Source organism: Amblyomma americanum, chromosome 7 (genome assembly GCF_052857255.1).
Source record: "Amblyomma americanum isolate KBUSLIRL-KWMA chromosome 7, ASM5285725v1, whole genome shotgun sequence".
Classification (NCBI taxonomy): Eukaryota; Metazoa; Arthropoda; class Arachnida; order Ixodida; family Ixodidae; genus Amblyomma; species Amblyomma americanum.
In genome coordinates, this window is record NC_135503.1 from 63,609,693 (window position 1) to 63,628,177 (window position 18,485).

General features: G+C 48.9%; 1 protein-coding gene across 1 annotated transcript in view; it reads right to left on the bottom strand.

Moving 5' to 3' along the window:
• dgo (ankyrin repeat domain containing protein 6 diego) overlaps positions 1–18,239 on the bottom strand; it is a 154,007-nt gene extending 135,768 nt beyond the window's left edge. Inside the window, exon 1 of the mRNA XM_077632390.1 lies at positions 17,789–18,239. The gene's annotated coding sequence lies outside the window, so the exon portion shown is untranslated. The remainder of the gene's footprint in view (positions 1–17,788) is intronic.
• Positions 18,240–18,485: the final 246 nt, after the last annotated feature.

Below are 18,485 nucleotides of genomic sequence, written 5' to 3' on the forward strand. Positions count from 1 at the left end.
CGCCTGTGTTGTCGTTTTATTTCCCCTAACACGTTTGACTCTCCTAATCAAAGCCTGCGTAAATCTGTGTATCGACAGCAGTCACCGTAGGAGCGTTGCTGTACTGAAAATCAGAATCCCGGCCAAAACATCGCAAATTTTGTACTGATCCGAAGAGAAGCTCACTGTTCTTTTTTTTTCCTTGACCACGGACTAAGCTTAGCGTACCAAATCCTTATAGTCTCTTAGAGAACTGTTAATCCTAAACTTAACGTTAAGCTCAACCTAATCCTAGCCAAACAGTCACCTAGTCGCGCAGTTATCTGTTAAGGGTAAGAAGATATTTGTTAATGCATCTGTATAAAACCTAGCCGTAACAATACCGAGAGTAAACTGCCATGGACTCACGAAGTTGATTGTTAACGCTTGCATTTAAATGGAATATTATCCTAAACTTAATCTAGCCTTAATCCTAACTAACCCTAAGGAAATCCCCGGCAAAACACCATCAGCTCACTTAGTTAATGATAAATTGTGAAGTGTCAGTTGTAAACGTGTTCATCTAAAACATAACCGAAAGTTAAACCTTGCCTATCTTAACCATAACCAATGGTAAACTGTCAAACTCGCGTCGTAGACATAAGCATCGGTGCGGTGGCCTTTTGTCAGGATCCGTTCAAAACTTGTGGGGATTTTCCCGGTGAGCTTTTGTCTGGAGCCCAAATATTGAATGTAATCCACTACGACAGAGAACATCACAGTATTCTAAAGCCAGAGCTGTTCTTTTCCACCTAACGTAAAATACCATGAGGCTGACTCTTCATCTCTTTGAACTGAAAACCAACAGAATGTTTGAGCTCACACGTGGGGACCAGTTCTTGGCACAGTACTAATTACGTCTCTCAAGCCATATCAGGGAGCTGTGCACAGCTCTGCTAGCCTATCATGCTTCTTACCTGCGACAAAATAGAACGGCCATAACAATCTTAAAGCATTCTTCACTGTTCTATCCGCAGAGGTCGCTAATAGTTTGAGCATCCGCCTTGAGGAAGTTGCGGGGATCTATTCCCGGTGCCTCGTGTAGCCGACCGGTTTCCAATTACTAGCTTTCTGTAGGCCTTATGCTAGGCTTCTCTGGCATGGAATGCGTAGAAAAATAGTTCTTTGATCCCACCCTGTGCAGACCAAGATGTTAGCCATGGCGTTTTCAGCCCAAGTTGTCCTTGCGCTATCTAAAGCAAACCGATAGCATCATTAGCATTTGCGGCTCTAACCAAGGGACAGAATAGCAAACACTGCGAAAGGTTAGAGACAGAGCTTGTGGGCCAACACCATACGCGCCAATAAAATTATACCAAGACTGCTAATATTTTTTACTCCTCTTATTGTGTGACACCCGAGTAGACTTCCTAACCGAGCTTGAAGACCAACGTGTACTCTTGTTTTGTTTCTTCCTAAGATAAGAAGTTCAAATGAAACAGGAAGAAATCTTCAATATCTCTATTTTAAGTTCCATTCTCGTTTTTGTTTCAGCTGCTCTCAACAACCACTGCTTGGAATTTGTGGCACGAAAAAAATATGACGTGCAGGTTTACAAAACGGCACAGCTAAACATGACGTGCTGACGCGCAGTTTCGTTTCACAAGCCGCGGTAAACACGTATTCCTCTTTCTTGGACGGTAGTAATCCATCACTGGTAGTAGCCGCTGCGGCACAACTAAGGAAGGACCGCAGTTCATCCCACTTGTACGCTGTTCAAAACCGCGGCGTCAGTCTGCATAGGATGGAATGCGGCAAATCGCAATTCCTTTCCCTGCTTTTGCACTGAAGGTGATGAAGAGAAGGCGGTGGCGCTGACTGACAGAATTTATTAGAAACATAGGCCGCCAAATGACAGCTCTGATTGCATGCAAAGGTCGGTGCCTCCAAGGACGTGCAATGCAGCCACGGCGACGGCGCATTTTGGATGCCTTTGCAAACAGTGACTCTGACGGATTGCCACAGATTCCATCGGCGCACCGCAGTCCGACAGCGCTCCGGAACGTAATAACGAAGACCTTGGATCCGTACACTGTGGCCGGCGGGTGCTATTTCGAGGGGATCGTGTATAATGACTGATGCCCGATAAGATCGATAGACGTTGAGGAGCTTGCCTCAATGCACTTGCGCTGCCGTTACGGGTCTTACATGACACTTACAGGACAGGTTCCCAGGGAAAATGAGACGTGGCAATATTGCACGCGTCCTCTACAGTTGCGTCGTCTGGGCTGTCAACAGAGTCGAAACGGATGCCTTGTGAGGAGCACGTGGATGCGTATATAATAACAGTTTGTGGCGTTCCGACTGTGCGGCGCGTCGGCTCTTGTTTACGTATGAAGGAGTGCCGATTTCTACGACGGAATGTAAGGGGATACGGTGGAGGCCCGTGTAGAGGTACGACCCTTAATTTTCCTGGCGTTGCCAAGGGATTCCAGGATTACAGTAAGACCTCGACAGAATACATGGCGGTTAAGAAACGTTATTTGACTCGTTTAATGGCTTTAGTGTTATTTTATGATTGATATACTGCCTTAGACGCAAGAAGAACATTCGTCGGTCCATCGACGGCATATTGCTGATTCTGACTTCCAAATCGTTGAATCCATGCCCAAGCAGAGAATTCTCCGTGAACGGTAACTCATCTGCACGCAGATAACGCGCAAAAATTGTCGTAAAACCACCAAAAAGTTGGTTTCATAGGCACTGGAAAGCTTATATGTCCGACACTCTTGGACAAAAATTTTGAATATTAGAAAAGCGTAAGATACTGATATACAAATATTTAAAATAATGGTCCATTCTTCCGGCATTCAGCAAAATCATTTTTTTAGTGTTTTCATGGCTCGCATAGAGCAGGTAAGACTGCCATAGAAAACCAATGGGGAAAGCTTTTGACGACAGCAAAAACGTTAATAGCGAAAAAATGCAAAGCTCACCGACGGAAGATCTGCGGATATATTGATTTTTGTAATGAAATCTTCCAATATATGAAAAAAAATTGCGCTCATAAACTGGTTCCCGTTCAAAAATGCTTTAGTCGAGAATTGTTGTGTATCAAAGCAAAAGTTGCAAGCATAGTTCTCCCCGTCCCTATCGTTTTTTTCTTTCCCTCCCGGCCCTCACCCTCGGCTCCTGCTACGTGGCCAGCAGGCGTCCGGGCCTCCGAGTGCCCGGATTTCTGGAGGCCGAACGTTTTCGTAATCGCCGCCTCCTTCTTGTAGACGACGATGAGGACCTGGGAAAAAAAGAAACATTCCTGCCCGAGCGAGCGGCCGGACTGGTACGCCATTCGCCGCACAGGCTGCAGCAGCTCCTGCGCACTGGGCCCCTCGTATCTTCGCACGCGGCTCCCCCTTCAAAGCCTGGGCATTGCCGCTCACGCGGGGCCCATAAATCGCGCCCAGCGGAGATATGTGGAGCACGGGAAGCGGCGCACGCACGCGAGGACCGCCGGCCGGTTTGCACGGGCGGCCCCCCTCGGCAGTGATACCCGTGGGCCCAAATGCAATAATAGCCGCTCACGCACCCATACACAAAGGCAGGCCGAGTGCGGCCTTTTCTGCCGCTGCTTCGCTTGCTTGCGTTCATGTGTATACGGCCCACCTACGTACCCCTTCAATCCGTGTCCCTCTATCTACCTGCATTTCATTTGTGTAATCACTGCGAGAGCCGCGTAGCTCCCCTGGAGGAGCCGTAGGAGGAACCACCCCTATCGCGATTCACTCTTTTGCCTTTTGGCGGCCATGAATTGGCTAACCCCTCCTCTTAAAGATGGTGCCGCTCGCTAGCTAGCTACCTATCTCGCAAGCAGCGTCATCTATTAAAGATGGCGCCACCGCCTCGATACAAAGGGGAGCATATATCCATCTATCGATTCATTCATCCTGCAGTGAATTTAGCTAGCTGTCTTCCCTGAAGCCACAAGTGGCAACTATGTAAACGCTGCGAAAAATGCGAAAAATCCTGGGCGCTGTCAGGTTTCGTCACGTCACCACACCACCATCGCCAGCCGGAGGGCTTTTTAGTTTCGACCGCTGCTGGTTCGCTGGCGCTCTGTAGCAAAGCGTTTTTCCGGATCTGGCTGTGGACTGCAAGCTGGCTGACTACATTAAAAAAAAAAAAGTCGTGTTAAAGCGCGTAGTATATGTTAGTGCAGAAAAATGTTTGATTTAGCCACCTGACTTACTCGTGTCCTTCTGAATGCCGGCATCGGTCCGAATGTGTCGTCAAACCGGAAAGCATACTGCGAGCTTTAAGCATGCGATGCTTTTAGCTCCCAGTTTATGCAAATTAAGGCGAACATAGAAAGAAACCGTGGAGACCTGAAGCCGAACTTTTCCGAAATATTCTGAAACTTTACGTCTGAATGGCATCCAGGAGGAAAAAACTACTACCCTGAACGGGATTCCAACTAGCGGCTACGCAAACAGACCAGCCTCGTTTCTCGAATTAGAGCACTAGGCCTCGGCCGCTTTTTTCCAACGAGGTAGTGTTGAGGGTCCCGAATCGCAGAAAAGCCGGTGTCGTCGCCAGCATCGGTGTCGTTGTCCACGAGCGAAAAACCCATGAAAAATCCCCAGAGAAGAAACCTAGGTGGCAGGTGGGTCACTTAGGTTGCTAGTCAAGAGCAACCTGAATATCACAAGCACCACCGGTGTCTGTGTTTGAAACAGCGACCTGCACAGGCGGTGGCGCATGGATTAACCGCTGCACCACTGCGCCAGGAGTGGTATGAGGACTCCCAGCGATCTATGAATGTTAAGTAGAGAATGACCAATTCCGCACGTATGGGCATTAACCAATTAACTCTATCGCATCACATCCAGATTTTTTTTCTTTACTACCTGACCGTTTTCAAACAAACTCGCTCAATTACAGCCTACAAGGACAAAACAATAACAGTGAAAGCGGCAGCGGAACTTTGGCTGCGCTGTGTTTTAAAAGCGTTTAGCCAGCTTGTTGAATACAGGCACCCATTCAGGTTTTGTTGCTCTGAGCTTGTACATACACTTGCTTTAGATGAACCGCACTTTCGATGAAGTACTCAGTCGCTGAGCGAACATCCACCACGTAGGCGTGTCTCGCAGCCATTCTCGTTTTCCGTGCACTGAGGTCGTGATAAGAGATGCGGTAGAGGAGACGTGAGTGGGTGAGAGAATGTGACAGCTCTTGTTGGCAATGAAAGGAAGGCTATAGGGGTATAGATGGGTTCTTAACTGTGCCACTCAGCCACAAGTAGTTCGGCCGGTCCGGCCGAACTACTCGCATGATAGTTTATTCTTCATTACAGGGGGCAGCTACCGCCATCTATTGAAGCTTCCTGTAAACAGACGTGCCGAGAAACTATTTATTTATTTATTTATTTATTTATTTATTTATTTATTTATTGTACCCTCAGGGCCCGAAGGCATTACAGAGGGGAGTGGGAATACATAAAAATTCAGCCTAAACAGCAACAACAAGGAGGGAAAACAAAAATAAACCAGGAATACATAAAAAGTGAAAACACAGGAAGGCAATAAGATTAGAATGCAGTGGGGATATATTAAAACAGTGTGTAGACAGTAAAAGGGCAATTTTCATACAGTAATAAACGACACATACTCAGAAAGAAACATTGAGGACTTTACGAAATGCATTGTTATCGGAAATACGTGCGATGTCGTGGGGAAGGTGATTCCAGCTGACACAAGTTCGGGGTATGAATGAGTCATGAAAACATTTGGTGTGACAAGATGGGATTCCAACTTTATGACGGTGATCAACGCGTGCTGATATGTAACATGGTCTAGACAGTAACTTAGGATTGAGAAAGCTGTTGTGGTAAATTTTATGAAAGAGACACAATGAGGCTATTGATCTGCGGTGGGAAAGAAGTGGTAATCAACTTTGTTGTAATCAACAGCAGAAGAACTGAGGATTGGCCGAGTTGGTGGTGATACATCGTATTAAAAGCCAGCGCTAAAAAAACACGGACAGAGGACGAGACTAGGCACACAGAAGGCGCTGAGAAGGCACAGAGGCGCCCTCTGTGTGTCTAGTCTCGTCCTCTGTTTTTCTAGCGCTGATCAACAGTAATCAACAGAACTGCTTCTTTGTTGACTTTCAACTTTGAAAGCTGGCAGCGTTATAAATGTGCCCTCAAATGTTTTAGGAGAAAACTAATAGCTGCAAGCGGGGACTATATTCTGCTGCGTAGGGAGAGAGGGTGTGTTTCGGCTCCGTAGCATTCGCTCCGTTGCTAGAAGTTCTGGCGGAATATAGTGTTAACTATAGTCGTGCAGTAACGTTTCATTCATGCCATGCCGGCGACTGGAACCACGTCAGATCACACACATCGCATGATGGTAATAGGTGGTAAGTGTGTGCAATGTTGACGTGGCTTTAGCATTACACTGTAAACCAAAACCTAGTACGCATGAATGTCGGCCGGTATAGGCTGGGAGAGGGGCGTGACGCGTAATGACCAAGAGTTCAGATTTACTAGGAAAGCACGTGAAGCCCCACCCTGCCAGACATACTGCTCGATAGTCGCAGTTCCAAGCTGCAGATGGCTTTCTATGTCACCAATGCAGCCGGTAAGTGGTAAGCCCCTCGTGTGTGTATGAAGCACGCACACATACAGGTGTATAGACGAGGCGGCCGAGGCAGCGCCGTGTATGTATGCCGCCCGGCCCGTCGCGTCCGCTTCGCGATCGTCCCCGTTACCCAGCGTTTGCGCCACCCAAGGCTTTGTTGTTGCAGCAGAGTGCCGACGTATCATTTGCACCATTTGCTGGTATCGTCCCATCGGGCGAGGCGAGCGAGAAACGTGCACGGTCCGCCGATCGTATCTACCAGGCTGCACGTCAGCGAAGCTGCAGTGTTGTGCGTAAGGTGCAGTTGTCAGCATTCGAATCGAGAGAAACAGAAACACGTCCAATTACAGTGTACAAACCCGCTGATCCCTGGTATTGCCTGTAAGTCATACGTCCGTGTTTCTCCGGCGTAGCTGCAAATCGCAAAATATTCGGAGGCGTATACGACCGCGGATCCGCGTACTTAGAGTGCAATCGGGAGCATCACGATTCGGCTGAGCTACGTACTGTGCGCCTCTGCGTTTCATTTCTTTACTCGGCGCTAACGCCACCTAAAAAGTCAAAAGGCCCCTTCTTTAAGCCCTTGGATGCCATAAGTCGAACCTTAGGCGCCAGGGTTAGGCGCCAACCTAAGCCGGAAAGTTTATACGTGAAAATCATGCTGAGCCTCATTTTTTTCGACGAAAAAAGTCCAAGAAATGCATGGTTCAAATGGGACCATCCCTTCCAAGACGCTGTCCTCGCCTGATCATGTCAAGGATTATGAGGAAGGTTTACCTCTGTTTGTGGCCGCTCTTCCCGTTTTAAAAAAGGCGGGCTTACGGAATCTTTTAGTAAAGTCTGGCCGTTTATCTAAGCGCCTGAAACCAACATCGTTTCTCTCAAACGACCACTCAATTTGTATTGCCTCAGACAACGGCGACAAGACAACCGGCCGTTCTCATTAAAAGCAAAGAGCTCAAACATGGCGCCGTATCACAAAGTATGAACATGTTTAAGGGAGGCCTTTCAAAACAAGACATCTCTGCGGCTTCATTTGCATTCCCCTCGTGCCTCTTCATCCATTTCCCGAGAAAGCACCCTCTAAAGCGGTGTTCATAATCTCTTCCGTCACGGTGCACAAAGTTTCTAGTCACGAAAATTGAATATGAACCACCGACCCTCGCTCACTCCGCTTCAGTTGCTCGTCCCACGTTCATTTTCAGACATTCTCTTTCATTTTTATTTTATTCCCACTTTTTCTGCCCAACTGGCGGTGGGAACCGCAGCGTCGTTCGGCAGCGGTGCGTCGGCGTGCCCTTGGAATCGATATTAGCGAAGCTATTCACGTGCGCCTTTCCTCCAGCGCTCTCGGCGGCATGCCGGTCGGCGGGAAGATACCTTCGCCGCGTGCACGCATCCAGACACGCTGCAGGGCTGCGCTCGCGACAGCTGCTAACGATCGGGAAGAGTTTACCATAACAATGGACCACCGAAGCGGCGGCGGGAGGCCCGCGCAACTTTCGAGCGCCAGTATACCTGTATACCGCAACACGCGGAGAATGCAAATGACGCCTCGTCTTGCGGCGTCGGCCTTACGCGAGGCCTGAAATGCCACGCTCTGCTGAGCACGGCGGCAGATTAGGGGTTTCAGTTTAGGTTATGGACCGCTCAACTCCATTCGGCCGCAGCCAGGCGGGGAAACGTCGGCCAGTTCGAACGGGCGAGACGCCCGGTGTGGGAAGAAGGAGCGTGGCGAAAAAGTCGTGATATCTGAGGTCGTATCAGCGTTCGCTGAGAGAGTTCGTGCATACATTTTGTAGCCCCGCAATATACATAGGTTCCCCGTGGTTGGTTAAAACTGATTCTATTGTTACTATACCGATAGTTTTATCGGGTTGTAATCTAAGGCCCCACGCACATCTGTGTACGCGACTGTTGATTATGATGGAGCGTGAAGACATTCAAAACACTCGCAGGAACTTGGGCACGAGGCGGAAAAATCATTTCGTTAGGTACTAAATGCAATTCATACATTCTGGAGCTGGATGTCACACCTTTTTGGGTCGCGTAACAGTTAGGACTTAGAAATGATGGGTTTTTTTATTCACTCGAAACATGGCTCCTGATCAGGCAGAATTGCTTTCATTAGTGATTTTTTTTTTTTTGACCCGCCGAGGGGGCTCAGTGGTTAGGGCGCTCGACTACTGATCCGGAGTTCCCGGGTTCGAACCCGACCGCGGCGGCTGCGTTTTTATGGCGTAAAACGCTAAGGCGCCCGTGTGCTGTGCGATGTCAGTGCACGTTAAAGATCCCCAGGTGGTCGAAATTATTCCGGAGCCCTCCACTAAGGCACCTCTCTCTTCCTCTATTATTTCACTCCCTCCTTTATCGCTTTCCTTACGGCGCGGTTCAGGTGTCCAACGATATATGAGACATACTGCGCCATTTCCTCCCCCCCCCCCCAAAAAAAAACAATTATTATTATTAGAGGCTTTTTAAATCATTTTAATTCATAAAATTTAGTGCCGATTGTTTCACTGGAGTTGTCCATACCCTAGCCACGCAGGGGTAAAGTGCAACGCAGTTAGTAGCAACGCAACCATGCATTGATGCCTCTATAAACCCAACTTTTTTCTCCTCGCACGCAGCTTGCCCCCAAGTTGGACATTGCAAATGTTACAGGGGCACCCTTGTTCTTCAAGTCGGTTGAGCCTTCATATTCCGCCAAGTCGCGTAACCAGACTTTGGTAACGAATTCTCTTCCAAGCTTTTGTTTGTGTAGGCATTCTGTAAACGATTCGCAACAACGAACGCGGAGAGAAACCTGCAGCCAAGTCCCATATATCGAAGATTTGATTAATAGCATATTTCACATATTTCCTCGAAATATGTCGAAGGAGAGCCGTTCAGCAAGGTCACATATACCGCATGCCAGATGCTACCGACGGCTGTACAATGGTCCTCCACAGCAGAACCAACGCCTGTTTCGCTTTCCACGCTGCCTCAGTGCGGTGCCCGAGCACGCGCATAGTTATCAAGCCATCAGCTAGGCGTCTCTACCTTCAACACTGCCGCAGCGATCCGACAACAAGGCGCCAAGATGCACGACACGAGTTTCCTCGACATGCAGTGGTGGAACACCAACTGCCTAAATCCTCTTCGTCGTTAACCTACTCTCGTAAAAAAAAAAAAAATAAGAGAAGGAGAGAGAAAAGAATAGCAGCAAATGACGCTGCTTTGAAGACATGTCTACTCTTGCCTAGAGCGCATGCGCGAACGAAGGCTCAACGGGCGCAGCGAGGCAACAAAACGATCCGCCGAGTGTCCACGGGATCGCTGCCTTTGCGGCGGCGGCTCAAATCACACGGCGGAGTGTCTCGGTAACAAAACAACATCATAAAAGATAATAAATATAAGTAACGACTGCTCCAGCCTGCCAGATGCTTCGGCTGGACTCGGGAGCCGAAGAGCATCAGCAGCGACGGGGAGGCCGCGCCGACAAACCAGTCTCCCTTCCCTCCTGGTCGTCCCGCGGCCGACCTTCAACTTGGCTTGGTTCATTTGCTAAACGTCCGGCAGAGCCCTCTTGCCCGCTTTCCTGCTTCCTATTTTGCTTGTCTTGCTCTGGCGATCAACACTTCTCTCTCTACCGCGCCTCTCTCTCTCTCCCTCCCTGCCTCGTCTTCGGTTCCCTTGTGGCTGCGCTGTTGTGCGCATCTTTGCTTGGTGGCAGCGAGAGAATGCGTCTCTATATTTAATGGCTTCGTGAGTGCCGCCATGTCCTAGCCTGGCAGCGCGGACAGCGCGCGTTATCAGCTGGATTCCGTCTCAGCTTGCCCGTCGGTATACGTGAGCCGTCTGCCCCTTTCTCACCCACCCCCCCCCCCTCTCTCTCTCTCCGTGTAAGCCTAAGGACGACTGGCAAGCCGTGTCAGCCGGAAGAGAAGACGTCCACGTTTGGCTTCGAGTGTGTTTGCATCTTTACAGCTTCTCAGATCTCCCTATGATGGCGCGAGGTCCTGGTCGGAACTTAGTGCAAGAAAAGCCGCCGAACAATATGTTGTATGAGCCTCTCACTTTTTTTTTGCGATCAAAATACATGTTTGTGGAGGTTCTGCCCACTGTAAACAAGTGCTGTTTCTGTTTTTTTTTGTGTTTTTTTGCGTGGGGGGGGGGGGGGTGGAAGCCGCCGCCCCACGAAGTAGCGATGTCGTTGCTAAGGTAACATGGCAATGCATACACAGGCGCAAAACGCGCGACTGGAACGTACTGCAACCCGAGCAGCGATTTCAGGGGCGCGCATAACAGACTTATTAGTTTCCTATACCAAGCGAGCATAAGCATCGTCTAGCTGTGCCGCAGGATCACATACTGTACCTCCTACCCAGCCAGAGTTTTGTGAATTATCAACTGCATATATACGCAATAGCTGAAAGGAACAGGGTCTCAACAACGACCACAAAGGAATTTGTTTATAACGTGCCTTGGAACTCCAGCTTCGTTCTGTTTCTCCATGCCACTGACATAACTAAGTATCCAGGTTCACCTTCCTGGTCATGCCACGAAGATATTAAATAATACAGAGCAAAAGGAACAGGACAAGAAGAGAACAGACACACACAAGCACTTCTATCCAGCTCCTATAGCACTGTGTACCTTCATAGTGTTCAGTTATCAACTCTTCGAACAACGTACTTTAATGCCATGAAGTACGGCCGCCGTTGCGGCCTTGGAGCACGTTTTCTGGCGTATAGTATCTGGCGTATGTCTGGCAAGCGCACATATTAAGTACCTATGGACAATGTGTGAATTTAAAAAAGTTTCCAGCGACCTACGGTTCTTAATTCCCTTGTCCTGAAAGGCCATATGATAAACACATTCCACAGAGCCCTTCGTTTCCCGGTAGCTATGCATCTCCGCTTCTTCGGGCACGACACTCAATCCAGACACACCGATGACCGCGTAATAATCCTGTCCCAACAAAGCTAACAAACACAGAAGAGTAATTAGGAGTTCCATGGATAAAAATAGCGGCATGCCTCCCTTGAGGCCTCGGAGAGTGCCTCTGTCAGGGCCTCTGCTATCCTCTTATTAATGCGATGGCACTAGAACCTGCTTGTCCGGAAAAACTGACCAGATTTCTCTGAATCCTCCGCCTGCCAGGTGGCAAAGTGTAGAGAGAAAATCCATCGCTCTGCAAGTAGCAGAGGAGAGCGGTGGGAGAGGCCGGAAGGTGTCTGCGACGGGAAGAACGCATAGGATGGCTACCGTGGGATGGAGGAGGTTCTGACGCGGGCGGAGGAATGCGCAACCTGAGTGTGGAAACCACGAGAACAATGCGGATGGCCACCGTGGAAGGTCGAGGGTGAGGAGGAAAGCGAACTGAGAAGAGGAGCCGAGATAGCAGAGCGGCGCGCACGCGCCGGATGCAACTTCCGTTCAAGTGGTTGTGTGCGAGCCATCTCCAGAACCGAGTGTCGACGGATACTGTAGATGAGACATGGAGTAGAAGACCAAGGGTGCGGGGGAGTCGGACGCAAAGAAATAAAAAGAAGACTAAGCGTGCAGTAAAGGTGGCCGTTAAGAAACGCGTGCGATGTGTAGGGTTATGCAAAGGGGAAAGTGTAATGCTACGCATTTCCGTTGAATTGGCCCATCGACCGCCTATCAATTTTTTACTTGATACCGCGCGAGTACGCGGTCACATCACATGGTTATATCTGTCTACGGCGTGTCCAAGTATGCCTACGAGGGAAAGCTTTTTTGCAGACTTGGGATCTGTCGGCGCCTTAATACATATTCGCTGCACATTACTTCACGTTATTACTCGTTACTTAGTTGGTCAGTAAATTCAGTTTGCATGTACGTAATGTGCAATTGTCCCGAACGTATATCTCACAGTCATCTTTCACTTTACGCAATATCTGTAGACAAAAACACAAACCAAATGCCGTTTCCAGGCCTTTCTAAAATGAAAAGCCGCATCAGCTATACAAGGAACTCCCTCTGATATTAGAGTTGAAGAATGCGTCTGTGTCCATGGCAGAAACGCCTGCGGCAGTGCTGGCAGTTTTACAGCGACAGCTGTTAACGCCCTGATTCCCGTCTATGCGGCGTCAGTGTGGTTGGTTTAGCACACCAGGTACAATGTGTCACTCTGATTGGTCATAATGGCACACGCTACGCGTGACGTCATAAGAATGCGCCATGCTGGTTAGTACGGACGGAGCGACATCACACGAGAGTGACGTCCGGCCGTGCTTACTAGCCAGAATACCAATCACTGAGAGATCCGAACACAATGACAGTGCTAGTGACTCCACGAGTCGTTCGCTAGCTTTCACGCGCAGTGCTAATGTGCAACTGTCACTGAAAATTAAATTACCACGTTGGTACACGTCCGGTCAATTTCTTCCCCCATGCGCCCTCCCATTTTCATTCTCATGCTCACATGAGCAATATGGTGCATCAAGGAAGCCAACGCTGAGAGTCTGTTCGGTGATGCACTGAATCAGCTATACCTTGACAGCTCGCGCACGCGAATTTGTTTTCCTTCTTTTTTTACATATACTCGCAAGGACGTGCACGCACGCGCACTGTGGGAGATCTCTACTGGCGACCCTACTGGCGACCAAGTGACCAGTATTTGGGTCTGCCATCTTTGCCAAAATTAACCAGGCTGCATATTTTGATGCTCAGTCGTATATAGTGGAGCAATCATGCGCGGCCTCTCAAGTTCTAAATCCCTGTAAGATACGGGCAACCCTTGTCCTCACCTTCCAAGGCCTCTTCGATCTTTAGGGAAGCCGTAAGCGTTCCACTGTACGAGTGGGAAGCAAACCATGCAGCCTGGTTACTTTTGGCAAATACGGTATGTTAGAGGAACGCAGGCGATAGAAATCATTGTGGATCCCACCACTATCTCGTGCCTCAAAAACTCTATTGCTTTGGTACGTACAAAGTCCGTAATTATTCATTTGAGAGCACCGGGCGAAGGGAAGGAACTGGAATGTTTAAACAAGCGCGACATATGTGGCGCATCGGTTTTCCGGAAACGGTTAAATTATGCACAGAAGAATACGAGACGGTGCGTACATTTGATACAGACAACGGCGGTAGGTACTGACTACCTAGTCTTCCTTTCTATAAGCATTGGTTACAAGGAGCAGAGGTTCTATGTTGGTACAGCGACTGCTTCGGATGGCCCGAGTTCTTCCATTACGATTTCTCTTCCACTACAAAGTTTCTGTGGAAGCTGTATAGGTCTCCTTTGTAGAACGAATGACTGCGCTTGGGTATATGACTATGTCAGATTACTCACTTGTTTCACTTACAGACGCTCCACCGCCGAATCACCGCTGCCGATAGGCTGTTTTATGATCATGTTCTGAATCTGCATCGACCATCTTCACATTTGGAAGATGTCCACAGTATACGAGTGAGTAGTTATGAATGGCGGCGGAGGAAAAAGTAGTCCTACCCAACCCATTCTACCGCGTTTATTCCTTTCGGGCAAAACAGCAGCTTTAAACAACATTCTCTGTTTTTTGCAGTGCGTTATTAAAACTGCACCAGCAAGTCCCGTCCCCGCCACTAATCAGTGAGTAATGGTTCTCCTTCTGACCCATGGACGGTTTAAAGAAAGCACCTGGTTCTTGGAAAGGACCTGTGTACACTCCAGCCGGTTTGAATGCGCTGGGCAGTGCACTTCGGTGCGCGTGTCGCCACCTGTTGGCCACGAGTATTAACACTGAGCCACCCCTAGTAAGTGCTCAGACTATGCAATTTGCTTTGGAATGGGAGAACTTTCATCGGAGTGGGCAAAAATGACTCATCGTTAATGTCTTTGTTGGGCTCATATGATGCCTCAGCTGCAACGGATCCTAAGAAGAACACTTATGCCTAATGGCACACTTCTCGAATAAAAAAAGAAGACCAAGCGCCGGTACTGCTGCGTGACGGACTGTCAGAGTGCCGAAAAAATTCGCAGGGCGGTTACGACTGTGTAACGTGAGATTCAGCGATTGCTAGTGTAGCGCTGATCAAGTGATGCAGTCCTGCACTGGCAGGACTGCAGGACGCCGACGACGACGCGCAAGCCAGGCACGGGCGCCTAACAGCTACCGCTGTAAAAGTCCCAGCCGCCATATTAGACCACATCCCGTCTGAAAGCTGGAAGCGAGAGTGCCATTCCTCCGAAGAGCTCTCTTGTTTAGGCTGTATCGTTTAACTTAACCGCCGACTCACCCCTTTGCACCACGCTGGTGAAATACGCCTGCTCCGACTCATTCAAGCACGCTACTGCTAAGCGGTTGCTACAGTCGCCAAGGCAGTCGTAACGGCAGCATTCGACTGCCTCTGACCTTCGAGGCCTTTTGTCTAACTCCGGGTGACAAACGCAAATGTAAGGCACGACGTGGAACTAGCGGCCGAAACCACGAGGAAACTATGCCCGCTGCTGCAAAATATAACAACCATTATTGCCCATTCAGCTTCTTTATTGCTTTCAACGTTCTACGCGCCTATCGATTAAGCCTGCCGACACGAAGCTTGCACATATGCTAGAGTAAATGAAATTATTTGTTCACTAACACGAAGTTCAACCTCGCACGCATGCTCAGTTCTTTGCAAGAGACACTAGGTAGCGTCCTCAAATTAAAATCGGCAACCGAGAACCATACATGGCAGTAATTAAATTACTGTAAAAAGATTTGCAATATTCAATTACTTTTCCCGATAATTTGTAATGTGATGAATTCCTTTTCTGGGCTAGTAATTTTGTAATGCAATGAATTACTTTTGATGAAAAACGTTAAACTACGTACAAAACTGAGCTACCGTTAACTGCATGAGGAGAGCGGCTACCCGACATGACCCAGGACACACTTCAAAGCACGGCAAAATTTCAGTCGATAACTTTGAGGCTCAGCTGTACCTGTGATGCAATGAACTAAACATCTGAAATTCTTGTAGCCGTGACCAGCGTAGTTCTCGGTGTACGTGAAAACTAAAAGGTGATTTAAAATTAATTACGTTAATTTTCGGAAGTACTTCTAACGTAAGTTCAATATTCATTACTTTTTGCAATATTCGTCAGATTTTCGCGACATTTAGAAAAGTAATTAGTAATGTGATTTCATTACTTCTCAAAAGCAAATACTCAAGCGAGAACCTTGAGGACTGAAGTGGAGAAGGGTTCCATGTGAACAGCAGTTGAACATGGGTCAGTCGGTCCGTAGGGAAAGGAGGAATCCTTCCAGAAGCGGGCGCGTTTGTGCAGCTCTGTCTGTACTTTTCAAAATTTTGCCATGTATGGCGAGAACAGCAGTCGAGGCCCTTGGCCTTTAAACCGCACAGAATTATCACCGTTACCTTTATAACACTCCTACTCAGCTGCCGCTGCAACGGACCGCCGGCCGTCTTGAACGCAGCCCGGCCAACCCGCCCGCCCTCTTTCTAATACCCATGTTACACGGGCAAGGTTAACTGCGGTTAAGGAAACCGCGGTTAAGTGGAACCGTGGTTAGCCGCTGATACCCAGGGCTGGTGTTAGTGGCGCTGAACGCTGCGCTCCAGTGGCGTCGCCTGGCCATTGCAGGTTGCCTATAGGCCAATAGGCATGTTAATGGAGCGTTTCAAACACAATGGCCAAGCGGCGAGAGATCTTCCGACAATGACAGCGAGTACGTTAGATTTTATTTAGAAGGTTTAACGTCTCAAAGCGACTGAGGCGAGTATGTTAGCCACGCCGGAATGATAGCCGCGCACAAGCATTGGCTGTTATTTTAGTTGCGGAAGCACGCTAATACAGCCTCCTCGGTAAGCAAAGACAAAGGGCCTAAAACTAGCCTCGATGTAATATGTTTACACAACTATAACCCCGAAATGAGACAAGATTAGATCAAAATGAAAACTTCACCGGTCTCAGAAAACAGCGCCCTGTGATGTCTATTGTCTTCTCAACCTGAATGTTCACGTGCGTGTGCGGTCAACATCGACCACAGTCCGGCAACAGCCTGTCTTTGTAGCTTTGTCATTCCAACTGAACTCAGAAACCAGATGTCCCTGCAATAATTTTCGTAAAGAACCTTGCACGCAAACGCAGCCGCATAGGCACGTACAAAGCCCAAAACAAACGAGCAATGTACTTGTAAACCGCAACACAGCAGGACCAGATAGACATATTTCACTCCTTAGCGCTGTTATGTCGTACTAGTATTTAATAAAGCGCCTTTTCTGACGACTTCAGTATTGAATTCTGTCTTGTCATGCAGGTGAGAGCTTTGCCCTGACAGCCATTTGTTATTAAAGGGATAGTACACAGGTAATTCGCTCTTCATGCATGCCCAATGAAACTTCGACACACTGATAGTTTTGGGCACGGTGCTAGAAGTTAGGTTCCGACTAGACATAGCCAGAACCCTAGCAAGATTAACTAGGCAGCAGTAGACAAAGTTAGATAGACGCGTCCAGTCGTATCCGCAGACCCAAAGGCAATACGCATGGGAAGAAATATTTGTAGCCCAGTGTGCATATTGCCGCGTGCCTTAGTGTTCGTATTCCGCACGCTTCGATGCCCAGGCGCGCTTTGTTATCGTGTTTCTGCTTAAGCACAGAAAGCGCACCCAAATTATGAGGCCAGTTCGTTAGTCACAGTGCTTACAGATTCTGTTTTTTTTAATCTCGCTATATTCGTCGCCTATGCTTCCGTGGACGGTGGACACCACGTTTTTCATTGGTTTTCACAGTATGTTCGTGCATCAGGATTTCTTTCTCAGTTTTCCGCGAAACCTTCCAAATGAGACGACGCCCTCATCAACTATAGAGAGTAGCACCCGAGAGGATCTGATGGCGCACCCGACAGGATTATGTGGCGCAGCCAGCAGGATCCTAACCAATAGTATGCATAGGGAACGAAGTTGCATGTATCTTTTGAACCTGGAACCATGTATCACCCATATATTACGCACTGCTGACCCAGCAGCGCTGATGTGCATGATATGATGCGTGTCTGCGATGCTGTCAGAGATGGAAAACTTTGTCACGCTATTGCGATTTCATTTTTACTTTAGGAGCGGCATGCCAGCTAGTAATCCATCAAGAACGGTGGATTCCCGTGTTAGGGAAAGCGGCATCACTCAGCAATGTTCCTTCAAAGTCGCTCTGAGAGGCATTCACCCACAGCGTAACTCCGAGGCGTCAAAGCTCACCTGTTTACATGGCTATATCCACAAAGAGAGAATCGGGGCCTCCGAAGCACTGTCAGCCTTTGTCACGCGCACCCAGTGCCACCAATCGAAGACAACGAGGACACACTGGTCTCCTTTCTTTCCTCTGCGGCCTTGAGAAAACACACGAGGTCACGCCGGGGAAGATGGAGCCGACACTCACGAACGGTACACACAACACCGAAGAAGATATCCGGACGACGCCGCACCACGCATCGGATGCACCGCACAGAGGCCAATGAATCTCGCTCGGGTATCCACGTGAGCACGCCGAAGCACGTTGTATCCGGGAGTCAACAGCACGCTCCGAACGGAGGCACGAAGGCAGACACCACGCTACTACGCGAGGGGCACGATGGAAGGAGGCATCGCCTGGCCGGGCCACAGAACTCGCCGCGGACGAGCGAAGCACGTCGGCCGCTTCGCGACTGGCAGCGGTCCGCGGTACGCAGGTGCCTCGAACCAGCGACGACGAAGGAGCAGGCAAGGGAGGCTCGCCCTCGCTCGTTCCCCCTTTTCCTCCTCGTCGTCGTTCCTCGGTGAAGAAGCCGTCCGTCCGGCGGAGTGGAACCTCCACGCTCCTCGTGAGCCTGCCGACGAAGACCACGTCGTCTTCCCCTCGCCCCCAGCGCGCGCGCCGCCGCCAAACCTGTTGGAGCCTTTGTTTCTTACTGAGTTC